Here is a 25,142-nt window from a genome sequence, read left to right on the forward strand (position 1 = left end):
TTAAAAGTTACTTTCTTGGTCTTCTTCTCATCTGTTTGTGATCTTTTTTCCAAAGCTATGATTCTTCTTTCTATAGACATGGCTTCTTTCATGTTTTCTACAAGCATAGCCTTATTGGCTATATCTACAAAGACTGCAATATTAGAAGGAAGAGATGATATATACCATTCTATTTGTATAGCTACAACATGTTTAGAGGCAGCTATGATTTTTTTAGCAATTTGTTAAATCTGGAGTTGAAATCTTTGATATTTTCATCTATATTATCTTTTAAATTAGAAAGAACTTTGATCAAGGATGTTATGGTTCTGTCATCACCATATTTTGCGAGAAATACTTCTTGATGTTAGAAAATTATATATTACGGAGCAATGGAACACATAAAATATTGCAAAATACAAACACAGAAAACACATAAAACAAGAGAGACAGATATACGTGGTTCACCCAATTTGGGCTACGTCCACCCCGAACAACTAGTCCTTCCTTTCTATTATCCAACAAAATGAAGAGACACAACCTACAACAGATCCGCTGTGATATCCTCTATTTTCTCTCACAGTCTCACCTCTCTATTTCTCGCTTAGAGAATACACATCTATGTCACGGCCTCAAATACTATGCCCTCATACAAAGAGAGGGGTTGCCTTCTAGGGCAAAAAACCCTAAACTAAACATAAGTTCTACCGTCAGATCATCCACCTAATGAACGACCAAAATTGACTAGAAATTACTATACTTTTACAAGGCAATTTTGCATCTATTTTTGGCTTCAGGGGCACTGCCCCTAGATCCCCCAGTCGGGGGACCACTGGCCCCAAGACCCCCAGCCAAAAGGGATCGGCCCCCTCGGACCCCCGCGCAGGGGACAAGTCCCCCCCGCAACCCCCCGCATGGAGGGGTGTACAAACTTCCTGGGGTATACATCCAACTGAAACAAAGACCTCTGAACAATCATGCTCCACACACAACAATCTCCCACTTGGAGAATGATTGTAGCAACTCCATCGCTGCTTCATTTGCTGGACAATAACTCCTCTTTGGACCTGTTATGAAACCAGTTCAAAAAAAGATAGAAAAGAGAGATCCACACCTTAGAATTCAGCCTCTTCAAGGGGGCAACCTCCTTTACATTACATAAATGAACAATTCTTGGATGATACAAATGACAAAACCTCCTTTCTATATATAGGGGTCTAAGGAGTCACAATATAATCCAGCCGACCTAACAATAATAATATAAAGCCACAAAAATAACAATAGAGGGATTCTATGGGGCAGAGAAAGAACAACATGGGGGTAATAGGGGCACAACAATATAAATAAGGGGTATAACTACAATAGTAATGGAGTAATCACTAGTATTATAGGGACCCAACATGCCCCTCTCCTTCAAAAAAGTGTTGTCCTCAACGCTTGAGTAGTTCTGGATACTTTTGCATAAAAGTCTCATCCTCCCATGTGGAATCTTCAGCGGAGAAGTTCTTCCACTTGATAAGATACTCTTAAATTGATCGATTTCGTAGCTGTCAAGTTCTTGTTTCTATGACTGCTTCCGGTTCCAATATAATTTTTCCTTCCTCGTCAAGTTCTGGCAATATTGTTTGAACTGGGAGCTTGTTTCCTATTACTTTCTTTAAACATGAAACATGGAAAACTGGGTGCAGTCGAGAAGCTGCAGGAAGCTCCAATTTGTATGCCATAGTACCAATCTTTTTCAACACCTTGTACGGACCATAATACTTTGGTGATAATTTATTATCCTTCTTAGCTTACTTTAGGGACATTTGCTTATATGGTTGTAGCCGTAGGAATACCCAATCACCTACATCAAAACTTCTTTCACTGCGATGTTGATCTGCCTGTTGTTTCATTCTATTTTGTGCCAACACGAGGTTATCCTTTAAGAGTTGGAGGACTTGCTGTTGATGTTCGATGTGATGTTCCACTGCCTGAACCTTAGAATTTTCTCTTAAATATGATGTGATGGATGGTGGTTGATACCCATAAAGTGCCATAAATGGGGTCATTTTTGTTGTTGTATGGAAGGAAGTGTTATACCACCATTCAGCTAGAGGCAACCATTTGACCCATTGTGTTTGTTTATCAGATACAAAGCAACGAAGATATCCTTCCAAACATTTGTTTACTATCTCAGTTTTCCCATCAGATTGAGGATGATAAGATGAGCTATGAGCTAACTGAGTACCAAGACAAGAAAATAATTCTGTCCAAAAATTTCCAGTGAAAATGGGATCTCTGTCACTTACAATAATCTTTGGGTTTCCATGTAGATTTTGAATTGTTTCCATAAATGCAATAGAAACTGTACTGGCTTTAAATGGATGTGATAATGCACAAAAGTGTGCATACTTGGTAAGTCTGTCAACTACCACCATGATGACACTCTTTCCCTCAGACTTGGGTAAACCTGTGATAAAATCCATTCAAACCTCCTCCCAACGTTGGCTTGGAATGGATAAAGGTTGTAATAGACTCGGTGTCTTAATTGTTTCAACTTTATTTTCCAAAAAAAAATTCCTTCTTAACCCTGTGGTAAGTTTTTAAAAATCCTAAGTGCCCTCCTAAGGGAGAAGCGTGCAATTCCATAAGAATCTTTTGTTTTAGCTGGGAATTCTTACAGAGGTATAAGCGATCTTTGTACCATAATGAATCATTTTTCCAGCTAAATGTATCAGACGTACTGGAATCTTGTTGTAGCTTTCGAATAAGTGCCCACACTTCTTCATCATTCTTCCATTCCTCCCTTGCTTCGTTTATCCAATCTGGTTGGATAATAGAAATGACGCACAACAATGCTTCCACATCCTCATCCTTTCTTGAGAGTGCATCTGCCACCACATTTTTCTTCCCTTTTTTGTAGATGATTTCAAAGTCATAACCCAACATCTTTGTGACCCACTTTTGTTGCTCTTCAGAGGATAATATTTGTTCTAAAAAGTATTTAAGGCTATCATGATCCGTTTTTACCTTGAAGTGTCTTCCCATTAGGTAGGGTCGCCATTTCTTAAGTGCATGGAGTATTGCCAACATTTCCTTCTCATAAATAGCTTTGCTTAAAAACTTTCCCTTGATTGGACGACTTTCAAAAGCAATGGGTCTTTCATCTTGCATTAGAACAACACCAATTCCATTTCCTGAAGCATCAGATTCCACAATAAGGGTTTTTGTGAAGTTCGGTGTAGCTAAGACCGGTGCTTGGCACATTGCCTCTTTAAGATGTTCAAAGGCCTTTGTTTCTTCCGGAGTCCATGAAAATGCATCTTTCTTCAATAATGTTGTTAGAGGTGCTGCTATTCTCCCATAATTCTTAACAAACTTGCGATAATACCTTGTCAACCCAAGAAATCCTCGCAGACGCTTTATGGATGTAGGAATTTTCCATTCCTTAATGGCTTTAATTTTGCTAGGGTCTACCTTAACTCCTTCATGAGATACAATATGACCCAAATATTCCACCTCTTGGACTCCAAAGAAACATTTGGATCTTTTTGCATATAATTGTTTCTCCTCCAATAGTTGTAGCACCCTGTCAACATGTTCAACATGATCCTTCCAAGACTTGTTGTAGATTAGTATATCATCAAAAAATACTAACACAAATTTTCTAAGGAATGGTTTGAAAATTGAATTCATCAAACCTTGAAATGTTGAAGGTGCATTAGTAAGGCCAAAAGGCATCACCAAAAATTCATAATGACCCTCATGAGTTCTAAATGCCATTTTCGGAATGTCTTCAATCTTCATTCTGATTTGATGATATCCCGAATGAAGATCCAACTTGGTGAAGTAAATTGATCCATGCAATTCATCCAGTAATTCATCAATGACAGGAATGGGGAAATTATCTTTAATAGTGAGCTTGTTGAGCTCCCTATAATCCGGACACATGCGCCATGATCCATCCTTCTTGTGCACCAATACTACTGGAGCAGAGAAAGAACTTTGACTTGGTTGAATTATACCAGCCTCTAGCATTTCTGCAACCATACGTTCAATTTCACTTTTTTGGACATAGGAATATCTGTACGGCCTGATGTTTGGAGGAACACTTCCTGGAATCAAATGAATAGCATGATCATGATCATGCATAGGTGGGAGACCTTTGGGAGTATCAAATACCTTGGAATGATTGTCCAGGACTTTTTGGAGATCTGGAGAAATAGATGATTCCGATGTGGAAACATCTAGCGAACATAATTGTGCAATTACACCTCTTTGCTCCTTTTTTAAAAGCTTTGTCATACCATTAGAGCTGATTATCTTTCCTGGTTTCCCTGCAATACCCCTTAATTCAACTTCCTTTCCTTCCGTAGAAAATTTGATGAAAAGTTCTTGAAAATTAAAAACTATTGTACCCAAGGATTGTAGCCATTGGACTCCTAGTACAACATCAACACCTCCCATTGGAATGGAAAGCATTGGGATAGTCAATACATATTCTCCCATGGATAGCTTGATATTATGGCACCTTCCAGAGCAATTTCTTGTTCCTCCATTTGCAATCATCACTTGACACTCTGGTGCTGGATATAGGAAGCAATTCAATTCTTTTGCAACCCTACAATGAATAAAATTGTGGGTGCTTCCTGAATCAATCAACACTATTACCTTTTTCTTCTTGATTTGTCCTTCTATCTTGATGGTTTGAGGAGTGGTAATTCCCGCCAATGCATTACAAGATATGGTCGAATTTATTTGTTCCTCATCTAGGCTTTGTTCCTAGAGTATATCTTCTTCTTTTGACCTTTCTTGCTCCTTTTCTTCTTCCTCTTCACAATCTATGTAGAATAATTTCTTCTCAGCACACTTATGACCTTTAGTGTATTTTCTATCACAACTGTAAGAAAGCCCTTTTGCTCTTTTTTCTTCCAATTGTTGTGGTGTCAACCTTATAGGTTGTGGAAGACTAGGGGCAATAACACTTCCGTCTTTATAGTTGTGAGTGGTATGCTTCCTCGTTGCCATAATTTTGCTTTCCTTTTTTCTTGATAACCTGAATGCCTTCTCTAATGAATCAGCTTCCCAAAGGTGAACATCATGTTGGATATTATCCTTTAAAGACCCTATGAACACATCAATCCTATGCTCCTCTAGAATATCTTTTACCCTTATTTTCAATTTTTGGAACTCCTCAATGTGCTCCATTACTGAACACTTTTGTTTGAGACTTATCAATTGGCTAAAAAAAGTGTTGCTTTTTGTATCTTCATAATGTGCTATTAGTTCTTCCGTAAAAATTTCCCAAGTGATAAATTTTTTACGAGAGCAAAGCCATTGATACCATACAAACTGATTTGGTTCCGTGCTATCAGTTCTTCCGTAAAAATTGCCCAAGTGATAAATTTTTTACGAGAGCAAAGCCATTGATACCATACAAACTGATTTGGTTCCAAATATACAGTTTCCATACGTACCTTTTGTGTGTTTTGTACATTATTGAGATCGAAGAACTGCTCCATCTGTAATATGCATGTGGCGGGATCCTTGCCATCAAACTTCCTCATATCGATTTTTGGAATATGGTGGGTCTTCGATCCAACATTAGAATCTATGGAATCATGATTAACATTACTTTTGTTCACATCATGAGTTTCCTTTACAACCTTTTCACCATTAGTACGTATCTCTTGTAGAAAATTTGTCAAATCTGTCTTCAAATCTGCCATGTCTGTCTTCAAATCTGCCATGTCTGTCTTCAAATCTGTCTTCAAATTTGCCATGTCTTTCTTCAAATATATCTTCAAATCTATCTTCAAATCAGCCATCTTAGCTTCCACACCATTTATCTTATATTCCACGCCATTTATCTTAGATTCCACGCCACTTATCTTAGCTTCTATTAGCTTTTGTGAGCGTGACATATGTTGCACTTGTTCTTGTAATTTTGATATATCATGTAGCATTTCTTCCTCTTATTCATGAGTCATGCTAGAGCTTTCAGGTTCCTTACTAGGTGTTTGCATTTTATTTCCTCGGGGCATCAGTTACCGATAATAATGCTTTACTATGCCCTTTGAATTCCGTTAAACCAAGCTTACACAAAAATTAAAAAAAAAACTACACACCTTTTTTTCACTTTATAGAATCCTGATATTGAATCTGATGTATCTCTGTAATTTCAGATCATCCAGTTTTGAAATTGCAACCTGTAGTAGCCTTCTGTGTCCTCTTTCCGATGCCACAAGTCTGACCCAAATTGGATTCTCCAAGGAATAGTTATGTGAAATCTCCCACAGTGACTTGCTTTTAGACTAGTTCAGTAAAGCGAAATTGTACGACGTGCCACGAGTCACTGTTTCAACTTTTGAATCTAAAACACGCATACAAGAAACTGCAGTCCGTCCTCTTTCTGTACCTTCTTACGAAATTTCAATCCGATCCCCAGAGAGAAAGTTATGACGATTTTCCCCAGGTCACCTGTTTTGAATGTAATTCAGGAGTCTGCAAAAAGACCAACTTCCTCAGATCATATCTCTGCAAATATCGCGCGAAAAGCTCTGAAATTCGGACAAGGTTCAGCGCGATTTCTTCTCAAATGGGTTTTTTTTATGACTTCTGAAACGTCACAGAAAAAAAGTTATAGCGAAAATGCCACGATGACCTGTTTGGAGCAGCGAAACCCTAGAATCGAAAGCTCTGATACCAAATGTTATGAAACCAGTTCACAAAAAGATAGAAAAGAGAGATCCACGCCATAGAATTTAGCCTCTTCGAGGGGGAAACCTCCTTTACATTACATAAATGAAAAATTCTTGGATGATACAAATGACAAAACCTCCTTTCTATATATAGGAGTCTAAGGAGTCGCAATATAATCCAGCCGACCTAACAATAATAATATAAAGCCACAAAAATAACAATAGAGGGATTCTATGGGCATAGAAATAACAACATGGGGGTAATAGGGGCACAACAATATAAATAAGGGGTATAACTACAATAGTAATGGGGTAATCACTAGTATTATAGGGACCCAACAGGACCTGGTTGTTTCTCATCTTCATCATCATCCTTGGAGACCAATTGAAACTGAGCATGTTCTCAGTTTCTCCCTGGTTACAACTTTTGTTAGCATGTCTGCAGGATTCTGGCTAGTGTGTATCTTTTCCAGCTTCAACTCTCCATCTTCCAACACTAATCATATGAAATGTTACTTGAGCTGTATGTGTTTAGTCATGGAATGAAATGCTGAGTTCTTTGCAAGATGAATGGCACTTTGGCTATCACTGTATAACGTGCCCATATCATGCTCCTTACCCAATTCACCCATAAACCTTTGTAACCAAATCATTTCTTTACTAGCCTCTATAGCAGCAACATACTCTGCTTCTGTTGTTGAAAGTGAAACAACATTTTGGATTTTTGAAACCCGACTGACAGTTGTTCCACCAACAGTAAATACATATCCTGTAGTGCTCCTCTTGTTATCTCTATCACCTGCCCTATCTGCATCAACATATCCCTATAGAGAAATGTTTGAACCACCAAATCATAATGCTTGATTTGTGGTACATTTCAAATATTTGAGAATCCATTTCACTGCCATCCAATGTTCGTTTCTTGGATTATTCATGTACATGCTTACAACTCCCACTGCATGTGCAATATCAAGCCTTGTGCATACCATTGCATACATTAAGCTTCCAACTACTAATGCATATGGAACTTTAGATATATAATCCATGTCTTCTTGGGTCTTTGGGCACATTTCCTTACTAAGTTTGAAATGGCTAGCAAAAGGTGTACTAACTAGTTTTGCATTGTGCATATTAAATCTTTTCAACACCTTTTGTATGTACTCATTCTGAGACAATGTCAATTTGCCGTTTTTCCTATCTCTAGTGATTCTCATACCAAGGATTTGTTTTGCAGCTCCCAAATCCTTCATTGCAAATGAATTTGCCAATTTTATTTTGAGCACATTTATTTCCTACATGTTAGACCCTGCAACAAGCATCTCATCTACATACAATAACAATATAATATAGCTGCCATCATTTTTGTTTTTCAGATAAAGACAATGATCAGAGTGACATCTAGTATAACCTTGTTCAAACATAAACTTGTCAAATTATAGATACCACTGCCTTGGAGCCTGTTTTAAGCCATACAAGCTCTTCTTCAACTTGCACACTAGTTTCTCCTTCCCTTTCACCTCATATCCTTGTGGTTGCTGCATACATATCTCTTCCTCCAAATCCCCATGGAGAAAGGTTGTCTTTACATCTAACTGCTCAAGATGAAAATCTTCAACTACTACTAGACTTAAAATAGTTCTGATTGAAGTCATTTTAACAACAAGAGAAAATATTTCATCAAAATCAATACCTTTCTTCTGTGCAAACCCCTTCACCACAAGTCTAACTTTGTACCTCTATTTTCCTCCATCTTCTTCCTTCAGCTTGTAAACCCATTTGTTCTTCAATGTAGTTTTTCCTGCGGGCAACCTGATTAAGTTCCAAGTCTGGTTATGCATTAAGGAGTCCATCTCTTCTTCCATGGATACCTCCCACTTCTTCCTGCTTTCAAACTGCATTGCTTCTTCATAACATTCGGGTTCACCAGAATCAGTCAACAATAAATAATATAATGAAGGAGAGTATCATTCAGGGGGTCTACTTATCTTGGTAGATTTTCTAACACCACTTTCAGGTGTTTGGGGTGCTTCTTGTTGTTGTAGTGGCTGCTATTGTAGTGGTTGCTGATTATTATTATTTTCAGGCACCTTTACTTTTTCAGTGATTTCGTCAAGAGCTGCATATTCCTTGTTTTTTTTTCTTGCTTCTTTTCCTGTAACTGATTCTTATACAAGACCTTTTCATTGAATATTACATCTTTGCTCCTAATGATTTTGTGATTTTTGTAATCATATAAGAGATAACCAAAATCATTAACACCATATCCAATAAAGGTACATTTTTTTTATTTTGCCTCAAGCTTTGTTCTATTTTTTTTATCAATATGGACAAAGGCCTCACAACCAAAAGTCTTTAAAAAAGAGTAGTTTACCTTTTTACCTGTCTATGCTTCCTCTACAACACCACCATCCAACGAACTTGAAGGCCCTCTGTTTATTAGATAAGCAGTAGTATCTACAGCATATGCCCAAAACTGTAAAGGCAATTCTGCATGCAATCTCATGCACCTTGCACGCTCCATGATTGTTCTATTCATCCTCTCTGACACACCATTTTCTTGTGGTGTTCTTGGCAATGTCTTCTCTCTTCAAATTCCATGCTCTGAACAGTACCTATCAAACTCTTTGCTGAAATATTCACCTCCATTGTCTGATCCAAGACACTTCAATTTCTTTCCTGTCTCAATCTCAACCAAAGCTTTCCATTTCTTGAAAGTATCAAATACATCAGATTTATTCTTAATACAATAAATCCAAGTTTTTCTAGTTGCATCATCAATAAAAGTAACATAGTAACGAGAGACACCGAGAGATGATACCTGAGCAGGTCCACATACATCTGTATGCACAAGCTCTAATTTTTTGCTCTTCTTTTCTTTCCCAACTCTAAGAAATCTGACTCTCTTCAATTTTCCATAAATGCAATTCTCACAGAAGTCTAAATCAACATTATTCAAACCCGACAACAAATTCCTTGAGTGAAGAATCTTCATCCCCTTTTCACTCATGTGTCTGAGCCTATGATTCCATAATGCTGCATCTGCTCCTTTGGAAGTTAAAGCATTAACAGAGTTAGAAATACCATTGCATAGATACAATGTACCAACCTTTTCACCTTTTTCTATTACTGGGGCTCCTTTGGTGACCTTCCAAGCTTTCTCTGTGAAAGTTGTCACACAACCTTCACCGCCTAACTACCCTATTGAAATTAGATTTTTCTTTAGATCTGGAACATGCCTTACCTCCTTTAGTAGCCATTGGTTTCCATTCTGCTGTTTTACAAGAACCTTACCCATTCCAACAATTTTATAGGGTTTATCATCACCCAAATGAACTTGTCCAAAATATCCTTGAACATAGTCATGAAAGTATTTCTTATCAGGTGTGGCATGGAATGAGGCCCCTGAATCTACCACCCAAGAATCAATAATATTTTCGAAAGAAAGAATCAAAGCATCTTGTAACACCTCACCTGTCACATTTGCTTCATAATGGTTTTCTCGCTATGCATCTCCTTCTTTTCCCTTCCGAGATCTACAGTCTTTCTTTAGGTGTCCTTTATTTCTACATTTCCAGCACACTACCCCTGATCTGGACTTAGATCTGCCTTTCATTGATTTTCTGCGATATCCTAAGCTCTTTCCTCTTTCCATTTTTCTTCCCCTAGACTTTTCACTCAAATCATTACCCAATGTCTCACCAGAGATTTTCCGTCGCATTTCCTCGCTAAGGATAGCACCGACAACATCATCAAACTTTAAAGTACTAGATCCAGACACAAAGTTACTAATGGACATTACTAAACCATTCCAACTTTCTGGTAATGAGCATAAGAATAACAGAGCTCTAACTTCATCATCAAAGTTTACCCCTACAGAACATAACTGACTTGTAACAGTATTAAAATCATTTAAATGGTCTGCAACAGATCCACCTTCTGGCATCTTCATATTAAATAACCGTTTCATGAGAAATACCTTGTTTGAGGCCGAGGGTTTTTCATATAGTTTCAATTCTTCATCTGTCATTTGGTAGGTACAGATCTTTCTGATACAGATAATCTTCCATCTACATCTTCCACAGCGAGAAGTTTTGGCCATTAAATTTCTCGACCCTAAACATACCACCTTTCGCCATTACTCCCACTCGAACAAGGAACCATTCTTTCCTGTGAGTTTATCAGCCAAATAGACCTTCGACTCTGATACCAGTTGTTATAAAATTATATATTACGGAGGAATGGAACACATAAAATATTGCAGAAATATAAACAAAGAAAATGCATAAAACAAGAGAGACACAGATATACGTGGTTCACCCACTTTGGGCTACATCCACCCCAAACAGCCAGTCCTTCCTTTCTATTATCCAGCAAAATGAAGAGACACGACCTATAGTAGATCCGTTGTAATATCCTATGTTTTCTCTCACAGTCTCACCTCTCCATTTCTCGCTTAGAGAATACAGATCTATGTCACAGCCTCAAATACTATGCCCTCATACAAAGAGAGGGGTTGCCTTCTAGGGAAAAATAACCCTAAACTAAACATAAGTTCTACCGTCAGATCATCTGCCTAATGAACGTCCTAGATTGACTATAAACTACTATACTTTTACAAGGCAATTTTACATGTATTTTTGGCTTCGGGGGCATTGCCCCCGGACCCCCAAGCCGGGGGGGATCGGCCCCCCCGGACCCCCACGGGGGGGACAAGTCCCCCACGTGGAGGGGTGTCAAAATTTCCTGGGGTATACATCCGGCTGAAACAAAGACCTCTAAACAATCATGCTCCACACACAACACTTGAAAAGTATCCCAGTTTCTAATTGAACCCGTTGGAAGGGAAAAATACCAAGATCCAGCAGATCCTTGGAAAGTATAAGGAAATAGTTTGGTTGCAACATCTTCATGTGCAACCCCATTGAGATTCATGGCTAACATAAAATTGTTTAGATGTTCTTCTGCTAGGAGAGCATCCTTAGGATTATACTTAGGCAACCATTTTTTTGGAATTTTTGGGAGTGCATTTGGATTTGCAACCAGGACAGCAAAAGGATTTGTCGAAGGTTGAACAGGTTGATTGGCCATAACATGAGTTGAGTACTGAGAAAATGAGAAGGTTGGTCCAGAAGTAGGTATATATGGTGAAGAACTTACTACTGGGTTAGTACTAATAATTCTAGTACTAACGGGGGAAGTGGATATTTGAGAAGTAGTGGATTGAGTAGAAGTGGATGAAGGAATAGATAGGTGGAAAGTTGATTTAATGTGATCTCGCTAGTATCTGATTCACATACTGATGAAGTGACTTTCCTACATTCTGGAGGGATAGGGAACTCAAAAGGAGTGACCCCAAGTTTCTCACTTTGTAGTCTAGTCAATACACTAGTTTGTTGTAATAAGGAGGTAGTGCTTTCTTCAGATAATTTAGGTCTCTCTGGCTTCGTAGCAGAAATGGATATCTGTTCCAATTTCTGTATCAAAGAATTAACTTTTGGAGATTTGTGAATATAATTTCGAAATGATGGTTTCCTTACTACTTCAGGGGACGAGGGAGATGTTTCTACAACTTCAGATTTCTGGTCAGTGGATTCTGAAGGAGATCTAGAAGGTATAGAAGTGGTAGAGGGGTCTTGAATCTTGTGAATTCTTTCCAAGTGATCTTTAGGTCTATATTCCATTCACAGCTGAAGGCCCTCCTTCTAGCACCAAAATGTTGCAGCCTCAGAATTCTGTTGCCAAAACATGGGGGATAACCACCTGGTCCAAACCTTAAGACAACTCCTTTTCCGTTTAAAGTGGTGGCTCTGACTGGGGATAATGGGACCAGTTTCCCAATGTGGGTTTTAAGATGAGAGTGGGTGGTTCATGAGTGTTTTGCAATAGAATAATGATAATCTAAGTGACTTATTCTATGATGAAATTTCCCTAACTTAACTTATTCTAATATAAACCCGGGTGTTCTTGTATGGTATGCGATCTACAAAGATATCCGTTTAACATGTGATAATAAAGATTGAACACAATTAAATGGAGATGATAACATAAAAGATAATTCCTTTGACTAAATAGTTAGTCAAAGAAATTTATAAAATATATCACATGTCTAATGAGTTATATATGAAAATCAAAACTTCAGTTATGGCATCATACAAAAGTGCAATTAATGCTTCACAAAAACAATAAATCTCACATATAATTCATGAAAATAAAGTTTTTCCACTAATTAAATGTAGACAGAATTATGCATACACGATAATAGTTTCATATGTATGAAGTCCTGATCATTTGACAAATGACATAGACTGATGAAAAGAGATCTATGGGTATAGCCAAAATCCCTTTTCATTTATAAGTATTCGATCCTGGACCTATGGGTTATGGGCCCACAAGTCTATCAGAAGCATTATTGAGGCCTTTAAGCCTTAAAAGCATGGACCACACATGTATCGCAATAGAAAGGAGTATACGGGAAAACCCCGCTCTGATCACGTACATCGGACTTCAAAATACATAGACCCGTATTCATAAGTCCTCTTGGGTCTGCTCCTTCATATGCCATTCCTTTAAAAATCTCAGGACTTCAACTTTATTGCAATACACAGAACCACAGGAAAACAAAGAAAAACCCCGCTTGAACCCTCGGGCCAGACTTCAAAAACATTACGCCTGCGACCATAAATATCGGTGCGTCCACTTCTTCTCTCTGACCCTTTCTGCTGCTCTGATCGCCCTGACCTCCGACCTCCGATCATCGATATCGCGTAATCGTATATCGTCCATTGGCATTCCATTGTACTGTCTCCTCTGAGGCCTTTGACCTCCCCGAAATGGGATTAGCGATCCCATTGGGATCGTCGATCTGGCTTTTGATCTGACGGTTGCGATTAAATCGCATATCGCTATCGCTATATTTAAAAGGCTAGTTCCGATATCACTTAAAGGGTTTCGCTGATGCGATGTTTCGTTCTGCTCCTCAGTGACTAGATCTAAACCATTGATCTCTTAGATGCAACAGTCGATGTGCATTCTCGCCACTTCGTCCTTAGCTTAATCTCACTTGCCTTTTGATGGATTTATGTGTTAAACATAGTTCTCTACCATACTCTACTACGACACGCACAATATTGATTAATATATATCCTTGGATTTCCATCGATCCTTCAGTGTTCGATGTTCGATCAACACACTCACAACTTGGTTAAGGCTCTCCACGCATATATATGGATTGGGTAAGGATCTTGTACGGTCCATTTCCAACCCATGGTTGGAAATGTCGTGCAAAAATACATAACTTCCATAATATAAGCACAGAAATAGAAGGGAGGGAGGTTATCTAAAGAGGAGGCCTTCTTTTGTTGATATTCAGTAATGGAGGTGGATAAGTTGTCAAATAGGATAGAAGGCCAATTCATGATATAGGAATTAACACAATCATCGAACAAGAAAATCCATTCTATTGAAAACTTAGTGTTATTTGTTAGTCCATACAGTCTACATAGCATTGTCGCTGCATAATTGTAGGGGTTTGCCAAAGAGGCTATTGCATACATACCCGATTTATCATACTTGAATTTGTTGTCTAACATTCTCGAAGTCTGAATTAATATGAAGGGGTCTGGATTATTCTTTGTGAAGTTAGCCACAAATTTGTTATCGTATATTTCATGCGGGTCAGGTATGTGATACATTGCCTTCAAGTCTTCTGCCCTAAACGATCCTATGAGCTCCATCCTTGAATTATTGAACTGCCTATCTTCAATGATAAGGTTTTCGACCACCCATCTGATCATATCTATGTAGGAGAGGGTTTGGGCTCTTGCTCCTATCCTATGGAGGAAAGAACAGGAGGCATCCTTGCATTGAGGTCCTGAAGGCTTTATTGATCCGGCTGTTGCTCTCATAACAACGATTTTAGGACACTCATCCTCTAGTCTATTGTAAATTACTTCCCAAGTTGTTGCAGCTCCAGCTACATCACAGAATGTATCAGCAAAGATAGGATCCATCTCTGTATCCTCTATCTCAACAACAGTCTTCTTAGTTTGCTTCTATATCACCTTTCTTAAGGACATGTCTTTTGTCGCTTGCCTGAAATAGACAAGATATATGAGTGCTGATGATATCAAGTAATTAAGACTGAAATACTCTGTGAAATGACTTTGGATCGTGAGAAAGGTTTTTATGAGATATTCGATTATAACTACCCATAACCTAGAAAATTATTATCCTCCCTCGGGCCGCTAAACATTAAATAACCTGTGAAATTGTTTGCTCTTATTATTTAAAATGTAATTATTCCACACACTTTACCTCCTTAATCAAAGATCATGGTCTTTAAAGGGGTACCATATAATTCTTATCAGATACATCGAGAGAAATGCGATTGTGAAAATCACAATATCACATTTCGCAAATTGCTAACGTTTGTCCTAAGGCATGTTCAAGTTTTTTGCGAATTGTGAAATGTGATTGCGTAATGAAAAGATGAGGTTATCATAGTGGGATACCCTTTCACATATCACAATTTTGTAAAGGTATTATAAAATAGTGATGTGGAAAAGCGCGATATGCGATATAAGTTTCTTCCTTAGCTTATTTTGTAAGGTTTTGCTAATTTTTTCCTTTAGAGTTAGGCATTATTATCCTAGGCTTAAAAATTTAAAAAGGGTCCCCATTTATAACTCAAATTCTAGCTATTGTTAGTTAAAAAATGGGGGGGTTGTTCTATAGTACAACACAGCTGCAAGATATAAAACTAATCTAATAGAATCTACCTTGGCAATAGGAGAAACAATCTAACCAAAATCAATTCTCGACACCTTGGAATAAACTTTTTGTACGAATCGAGATTTGTATTTCTCCACCTTGCCTTATGCATTCATATTCTTCTTAAAAACCAATTTTTTCCCAATGGGTTTCCTTCCAGCCGATAACTCCACCAGATCCCAAGCCTCATTTTTGTCTAAATATGTCATTTCATTGACCATGACCTATTTCTAGAGTTTTCCATCCTCTGAATCTACTACCTCCTTGACAGTTCTGGGATCATCATCAGTAATAGATAAAGAAAAAATTGAATAGAAAGAAGATGGAATATACCTTTCTAGTTGCCTTCTTTCTCGAACTGATCTTCTCACAGTTTAAGTTTGTGGCTCTTCATTTTCAAATTCTTGTTCTGTTGTAGAGTCTGATTCTTCCTCCTTTAGGTCAAAATCTATCTTCTTAGGTTCCTTTCGTAGGAATTCATGTTTAATAACATATTTTACCTCTCTAAACACCACATCTTGGTTGTACACAACCTTCCTTGTTTCTGGTTTCCAAATCTTATAACCTTTTAAACCATCCTTATACCCAATAAATATGCACCTTTTAGATTTATTTTTCAACTTGGTTCTTTTCTCATTTGGAAAGTGTACATATGCATCATAGCAAAATACCATTATATGTGAAAGAGAGGTTTGCTTACCAATCCATACCTCATTTGGAGCCTTATGATTCAACGTTAATGAAGATGATCTATTAACCAGGTAACATGCAGTCTCCACCACCTCTGCTAAGAATTCCTATCCTAACCTAACACCAATGAGCATGCTTCTTGCCTTTTCCATAAGCATCCTGTTAATTCTTTCTACAACTCTATTTTGTCGAGGTCTGTATTGAATATTATTATGTCGTGCTATACCACACTTCTTATAGAACTCTTCAAATTCATTCTTGCAGAACTCTCCACCATTATCTGTCATCAATACCTTTATCTTCGTCTCTGTCTGGTTTTCCACCAGAGCCTTAAATTAGTTAAACCTATCAAAAAAATCAGATTTGTTTCTGAGGAAATATATCCATGTATTCCTTGAGAAGTCATCTATAAATTATACATAGTACACAGGCTTACCCAGTGATGGAACCAACATAGTTCCAAACACATCATTGTGTAGAAGCTCTCATATCCCTTTCACCCTCTTAGCAAGAGAGGGGAAACTCACTCAATTCTGCTTCCGATATACAACATGTTCACAATAATAAAAATCCTGAGAGAAATTAGACTTACCTTCTACTATACCATCACCATGAAGTATTTGAAGTCCCTTCTCTCCAATATGTCCAAGATTCTGATGCCATAGCATGGTCTTTTCTCTAGATACAACTATATTTTTTGCTGCTAGTCCCACTAATACGGGTAGCTATCTTAGAAACAAACAATGAAAGGTCTTCAAGAGTTCCTTATGTGTGATAGATGGAAGAGAAGAAGAGAGGACCAACTTGGATCTTCCTCTTTGATCCTAACTTGATTTCTCCTCTCAATGATAGAATTTTCCACTCCTCTCCTACTTGTCCCGCTTCGAAGAGTATCTATAGAGTCAAAGTAATTGTAAACTATCAAAGCATATCTATCTAAAACATCATAAACAATGTGGAATCAGAAACACATTGACCATACAAATGCATTCATAAACAATAAGATTCACAAATACATGATGATATGGAGGAAAACTCAAAGAACTTTATTAATAGTAATGTAAGAGAGGATTACAACCCAGCTATCTGATCCAACATCATCCTCCCAGTTGTAGAAGCCTCTTCACCTCATGAACAAGCAAATCACCCAACAATGCAATGTCTCTTCTCACCAACAAACCAACAACACTTCCTTAAAAAATACAAAATTCTAGCCTCTAGATCTCTTAGATGAGGGATCCATTTATAGATGTCTATCAAGGGTGTGAGTCAGCTTTGGGTTTTTGATTAGTGTCATTCAACTAATAGTTCTTGGTTCCACTTGGATATTTCATGATCTCTCACGCATCCCTAGGCAAATTCATAGAGGCAAGTGTGACAAGAGAACTTACTGGAAGATTCCATGATCATCCACCTTGCAAAATGTCTTTGCCATTTGTCTATTCTCGCTCCTCACACCCCACAGAAGGCCATTTCAGTATGCATCACACCTAGCTAGTTAGGAAGTCAATATGCATCGCACCTTGCCCATGGAGTAGTTTGTATGGTCCCGTTTTGGCCAGTTCTGAGTAGTTTTTTAGGTGGAACTTATGGGAAATGATGTAATCAATTGACCATGATCCTTTAGGGTATGAAACAACACTTTTAGGGACTTAAGGAGCCCTTAGTTTATGGACATATGAGTTCAGGGTTGCAGTGCCCAAATATGTCTATAACAGCTGCCCCCTAAAGCATGAGGTCGTAAATCTTCTAATGTCAGGTGAAATGCTTTATTCATGAGGATCCGAGGTATTCATACTAGAAGGTGACCTGTATAAGATACAATAAAATACATCGTCATCATATTATTTTCATGATCTAGCTGAGGTGGGCATTCCCATGCTTAGCTTTATAAATTCATTCTCATGTACATAGGACAAACAATCGTCTGCTGTTGCAGACTGGTGATTCTTCGCATGAAGAGTCATCTTCCCTAGCCTAGATGACTATCTATGCAACTTCTATGTACAATTGATGTCCTTATTTTCCTGAATATATAGCCTAGATGGATGAAACTAGATCCGGGGCCTTCAAAACTCGTCCAATCTTCGCCCGATGTACAAGTCGATCCATGTGAAAAGATGTTCTGAATTCGAACATGGAAAGACATCGCTTGATTACCAACCAATGATGTAAGCTGTTAATAGATGCGATAGGAGTCACTGATAATGATGATGACCCTCAAGGTACTATAGTACAATTCACGTGGTGTGAATATATGAGCCGATGTCGAACACCACGCAAAGTCTTTCGGTCAAAGGTCATTGATGTAAACCTGTCACCAGAAGTGAGAAACTTGCCATTAAGGCATGCAAGTTTCAAATTACTGAAAGGGTTGTTTCTAAGTCAACTTCTTGGATAATGAGCTAATGTCGACAAGAAGTGACTTGTCGTAGGAGGGCCTTGATTTGTCCCACATCTACGACGTGAAATGGAGCAATTGATTTTTGTGGAGGTGAAAACGATCTGATGATATAAGGTTTAAGAATGGCGGTCATGAAAAATGAAGAGTGGATGTAATTCAGTGGATGAGGTGTTTGCTGGATGGTGAATTCTTTGAATGACTTCTCTTGAACATATTGGCGACACTGATACGGACTGGTAGTGTTAACACCCTAGATGGCACGGTGGACCAATGGTGATGGTGAATGGAAAAAATGAACCCAACTCAATCACGGTGATGGAGTGAAAGTGTCATGTTCAAGAGTGACTTGCTACCAATAAAGTTCTTTAAATTTTCTTCCCAATTTTCCCCAGTCATTGCTAACTAGTACCTCTTTATTTTTGACAAGCTTGAGGAGGATAACGTATGCTTGGTTTATAATTTTCCCTTCAGGCAAACCTATTGCTTTGTGTTTAGTGAGCCTAGCATTAGTGAGACTCGTTCTTGTCTGGGTGGACAAGTTTGTCGCTATTGTTTTAACGAGTTTAACGACAAAGATAACTCAGTCCTTTTCATGTTTAGAGAGTTTGAAAATGGACGAAAAGGAGACTCCAACAGTCCTTTTTCGTGGCATAATCCCTTAAGTCTAAAAAAGTGTAAAGTAATACAAAAGGGATGACTTTTCGATAGTTTTAACGAGCCGACAAAGACAAGCGCTCAATAGTTTTGTTTAATAATCCCTCAAGTCCAAAAAGATTAAAATATATGAGAGGGATGGTGTTCCCTTTACTTTAACGAGCTGGAAAGGCCAATAGCTTGGCAATCATTTTATGTTTAACGAGTCTAAAAAGAGTTTAAAAGAGGCTCGTTTTTTAGGAACAAGTGGTATTTCTGGGTAGCACCTGGTTCTAGGTAAGTTTGGAACTTCTCAAGACATGAATCACTCGTCGCATATGTTCCTCAAAAGGGTAAACAATCAAGTGGAAGCATATGGTCGGCTGAATGAAATGGAGGTGATGAAAGGAACACAGCCAAAGTTCAAAAGGGCAGATAGCAAAGCGATCACAAAAGGTTATTTACCAAAGGCGAGTTTATTTTTTAATGAGCTTGAACATTGTGCCAACATGTGCTCAGTGCAGGTTGATTTTTTAACGAGCTTGAAACTTGCGAGAACATTGCTCTTGATATTGGTTAATGATATTTAGTTTACGTTTATCACGTTAGATTCTTTCTTCAGCCATTTAACCTGTTCAATTGCTCCATCAAATTGATTAGAAATACACATATATATGCATGAAAAATGAGTTAAAAACTAACATTTTACTTGAAGTATGTGAATAGTAACATAAAAAGTAGTTTTACCTCTCATTTTTACCATTTCATTTCAAATTTGCGATTTGGAGCTCTGGAATGGTTTTCTGCCTCAATCTTTGTCAGCTAATTTCGCGAGATCCGGTGGACTATTCTCCGCACTGTCAGGACCAGGTAGGAGCTAGCCCTGAGCTCTTCATTTTCATTCCATCCTTTTCAAATTTTGAGCAAGTTTTCCCCTTTTTCTAAGCCCCTGGGGATTGAAGAAATCATTCTCCCATCATCGCACATGCCATATATCAAAAGGTTCAATGCATACTGAGCTATACACTGGCGAATTAGTATGCATCTTACCTAGTCCAAAGGTAGGGTGCGATGGGCACAGAAGGGAAACTTTGCATAGTGATTTCTCATGAAATTTTCCCTGTTTTTTCTCAAATTTGGATCCTAATTCATCTTTTGTCTGTGACTCAGATATTTTTTGGATCAAGATGGTCATCACGTGGTGTGAATGCGAGCATGAAGAAGAAGACATCATTTCCTTACATGATTAGGGTACTGTTACTGCATTACAAAACTGTGGTTTGCTCAAATTCTTTTGTATATCTTGCATGAGGCAATAAATAAACTTGTTGCAGTATTTCCTTGATGCATGGGATCCGATCAACCAGGTGTTCCAGATTAGAGGTAAATCCATCCCACTGATAGTCGAGGACATCTACTTTTTGATGGGGTTATCGAGGCGTGGTGCCCCTCTTTGACTGTCGGGATCCGCCCGTAGGGGCGCATCGGTGAGAGATTATATCTGTCAGCTTTGTAGAGATGGATCTCATCCTAGTAGAGATGGAAAGATCAATATCTAGGACATCACTGATCAACCTCTGAGGACCATTTTATTCACCTTTGCTCGATTGGCTAGTAGCGCAGCTTTTCATTTGGTGAACAGATCTTATGTGCAATATGCTTTAAAATTCTTGGAACCAAAGGTATTCAATTAGTGTGAGGCAGTACTTCTGATGATGAAAGAATAGCTCTCTAGGGTAAAGAATGGAAGATTCAAGAACTTTGGATATGATTCCATTTTGACCGCTTTTGCCTTAGAGAGGATCCCACTGATGCAGCCACAACATATTTCACTAGGATTGCCAGTACCGAGGGAACCCAGGATGCAGAGATGGGTTGATCTCATGGCCAGACATGCTGGTTAGCCATAGATTACTTTCTCTAATTCCTTCTTTGAGTGGTTCGACCATCAGGAGATGGTCTTCTCAGAGTAGCTGTATGTCAGGATGGACTTCCAAGGTGACCTGGATTTGGTGTTGCCGGCTGGCGAGAGGTGGGGTTTTATAGGTAAAGATTTTGACCATATCTTTGTTTATCAGTTTTATAATATTTTTGTGATTTAGCAAGACTAATTTAACTCATGTACTTGTGCAGATGTTTGGCCAGTGAGACCAGCGTCGCGCCCAAGGGCGGCAACTGGCGTTCCAGCAGGAGAAGCTGTAGGGAGGGATGTCCTTCATGATCTGGACATAATAGAGACCCTTGCAGTATTGCAGGATCAGATCGAGGGTCTTACCCTTGGTATTCAGGATGTGAGGACTAACGAGTTACCTCTGAGGCTACAACGCCATACTACTGGTGTTCGAAGTCGATGGACTAGTCTCCTACATATGATCACACATGCGGTGACATGTTATCACCGGCATCATTAGTATAGGATGCTTTTCTTCATTTAGTTTTGAGTTTCTTGGTCACATGACCGATTTTGCCTTGTACACAAAACATTATTTTAAAATATAAAAAATTATATATTTTTTATTTTCAGAGTTTATTTTGGTTAAGTTATGTGATCCAGATGCAAATGTTGATGTAAAATGGTTTTCTTTACAAATGTTGCAAATGTCTATCTAGCACATAATTGGCTAATGAATCAGTTAAAGTGTTTAAGTTTTTAGAAATGTGTTGATATTGAATGGAATCAAACTGCCTTTCCAAAATCTTGACTCTTAGGAACATATGATAGATAGCTGGATTCTGAACTGAATAGACGCCAGCAAGCTGTAGAATGACGATTTGCAAATCTAGCCTGACAATAAGTCAGCATATTCCATGCAAAATGGTGTCAGAGAGAAGCTCTATCAACGCGCTATACTTAGCGATGTTGTTCGTTGAGTGACCAATACATATCCCCCCAAAACTCACTAACTTGCCGCTTGGATCAAAGATGGCCCAGGCTACAGAAGATAAGTTCTGCGTTCTACGACTAGCTCTGTTGGTGTACCCAATGAATGTTTCCAAAAAGTCTGACATCTGCAATAAATGCAAATTAGATTACTTAACCAAAATGACAATTCTTGTCGAGAAAAATAATGAAACAAAAGCATATAAAGAGATTAGTACACTCGATCAAGCAAAGTATCGCTTAAGATACAACCCATTTCGGGGTTGCGATAGTGGAATTCCATCACAATATACCAGCTCGTAGGCTCCTTTTGCTAATACCCATTTAACAATGTAGGGGTCCATCCATAATGATTGGAACTTACCTGCTCCCAATTTATCAGAGTCCTGATCGTAGAGTAAGACCACAGCACCTTTTGAGAAGACACGAGGCTTGACATTTTTATCGAATTGTGCTTTGACATGTTTCTTATGTGCTTCGTTAGCCAGTGCGGCATCACGACGGGTTTCATCCAAGTGGATTAGCTCCAAGAAATGAGCCTCTTCCTCTGAAGTTTCGGGAAGTAGATCGATTGCGAGCTTGAGAGATGAAATCTCACACTGAATTGGTAAGACAGCTTCTAGGCCATACACCAAATGAAAAGGCGTAAAACTAGTTGCATTTCTCACCGAGGTCCTATATGCCCACAGAGCTGAGTACAGGATTAAATGCCAATCCCTTTTGTGGGCTCCAATCATTCTCTGCAGCATGCGCTTAAGGAATTTGTTGATTGCTTCAACATGTCCATTAGCCTGCGGATAATATGGAGTAGAACTATCGTGGGACAGTCCTAATTTGGCAGTCAATTCAACCATCATGTGATTGTGAAAATGCTATCCATGATCTATGACTATAGCCTATGGAACATCGAACCTAGAGACTACATGATTGAAAAAGAAAAGAGCAGTCGTTTTGCCACTATTGTTTAATGTAGGCATCGACTTGGCCCATTTTGTAAAATAGTCGAAAACGACTATGATATTCCCATGCACCCCGGCCTAGGTGGGGTTACATGTCATGAAATATATGCCCCATTTGACGGATGGCCCAATAGAAACTACTGGATGCAGTGGTGCAGGTGGTAATCTGGTTTTTTTATCAAAAATTTGACAAGCATGGCAACTTCTGACTGCTATTATGCAATCTTTGAAGATAGTAGGCCAGAAGTAACCAGCTCCTAAGATTTTATGTGCAGTAGCATAACCAAATAGATGCCCCCCACATGCGCCTGAATGACAGTAATTCAGGACTTTTTTAGCCTCCTCATGTGTGAGGCACCTTCACAGAACTGTATCAACACCACGACAGTAAAGTGTATCATCGACGATCATGTAGTCTTTTGCTTGGTATCGAGTACATCACTATTCTGAGTGAGAGCTATTAGGGCTAAAGGTTTGGGTTTGGAGATAGATTAGTATATCTCTGTACCATGAGTCACTTGATGATATCAGAAGGAATGTTTCATCCACGATTGATGCTTTAGATGTTAAATCGTTAGACGATGATGGGAGGTTGCAAAGTAACTCCGAGAAGACTAGAGACTTCTTTGATTTGGATTTGGTGAATTCCATATCAAACTCTTGCAAAATGGATATCCATTTTGAATACTTGCCCCCTAGCAACTAACGCAACAGTATGTAGGTCATAGGGTTGCAATCTGACAAGATGGTAGTTTTGCGAAAGAGTATATAGTGTCGAAATCTCTGTACTGCTTGAACAGCTACCAAAGCCAGCTTTTCAACATCGGAGTACTTGATTTGCGTATCATTTAAGTTTCGGCTTAAATAATAGACATGATGTTCTATTCCATTGTCTTCTTGTACTAAAACCATTGCGATGGTTGTATTTGTGGTAGCGAGATACAAGTTAAAGTCTTTTTGATAATCAGGAGCATACATTAATGATGCTTTTACTAGGGAACTTTTCAAAGCATCAAAGGAAGCTTGCACAACCTGATCCCAATAGAAGGGAACTTCTTTTTTCAAAAGAAGTGTATAAACTTTAGCAAGTTCGGTGTAATTTGGAATGAACCTCCTTATAAATATTTCTTTCCCTTGGAGTTTCTGAATCTAAAGCAAATTTGAAGGTGGAGGCATGTCGATGATTTCCTGAACCTTAAATGGGTCAAGCCAAATTCCATCCTTAGAAACTACGAAACCAAGTAACTGACCAGAACCAACACAAAACACACACTTGTGTGGATTGAGTCATATCTTGTAGTGTCGACAATGTAGAAATATAGCTCTCAAATGCTACGGATGATCAGTTCTATTTTGCAAACGAGTCGGTAAATTGTTGAGATACGGTTGAACGATGTCTTTGATGTCATGGAAGGCATAGTTCATTTCCCTCTGAAATGTTACCCCTACGTTCTTCAAACTGGAAGGTAGTTTGGAGTACGTGAATGTGCCCCATGGACATATAAATGCAGCCTTTGACTGGTCCTGTGGGCGGATATTGATTTGATTGTATCCAAAAAATTCATCCATTAATGAAAATACTTCGCATCCAGCACATTCATCAATTATCTAGTTGATAAAGGGTGTAGGGTAGTTTTCCTTTGGACAAGCTTGATTTACATCCCTGTAATCAACGCACACTCTAATCGTTCCTTGATTTTTCATCACAGGAATGATATTCGATACCCAATCAGTGAGAGGAATGGGGTAAATAAAACCAGCATGTAAAAGTTTTTCAACTTCTACCTTAATGGCAGCAGCTTTCTTCAGGTGAACCGGTCGAAGCCATTGTCGTACTGGTTTGACATCTGGATACATCTTGATTTCATGTTCAACGATGCTCGATTCAATGCCTAACATTTCTTCGTATGACCAATCAAATACATCTCTGAATTCGCGAAAGAGAGCGCAATATATTTCCAGTTCTGAAGGAGAACAAGATTTGCCAACATGAATATTCTCTAAAACATCTGGTTTGGTCGAGATATTAATGGCAATAGTTTCTTCAATATTGGATAGATTTCACTCTGAATTCACTGTATCTACAGTATTCGATAGAAAATCAAAAACTGAAGGATGATTAAGGTCATTAGAGTAATCCTCGT

The sequence above is a fragment of the Pinus tabuliformis genome, chromosome 2_1 (genome assembly GCF_031772625.1).
Source record: "Pinus tabuliformis cultivar Carrire ecotype Pingquan chromosome 2_1, CPIR1, whole genome shotgun sequence".
NCBI lineage: Eukaryota > Viridiplantae > Streptophyta > Pinopsida > Pinales > Pinaceae > Pinus > Pinus tabuliformis.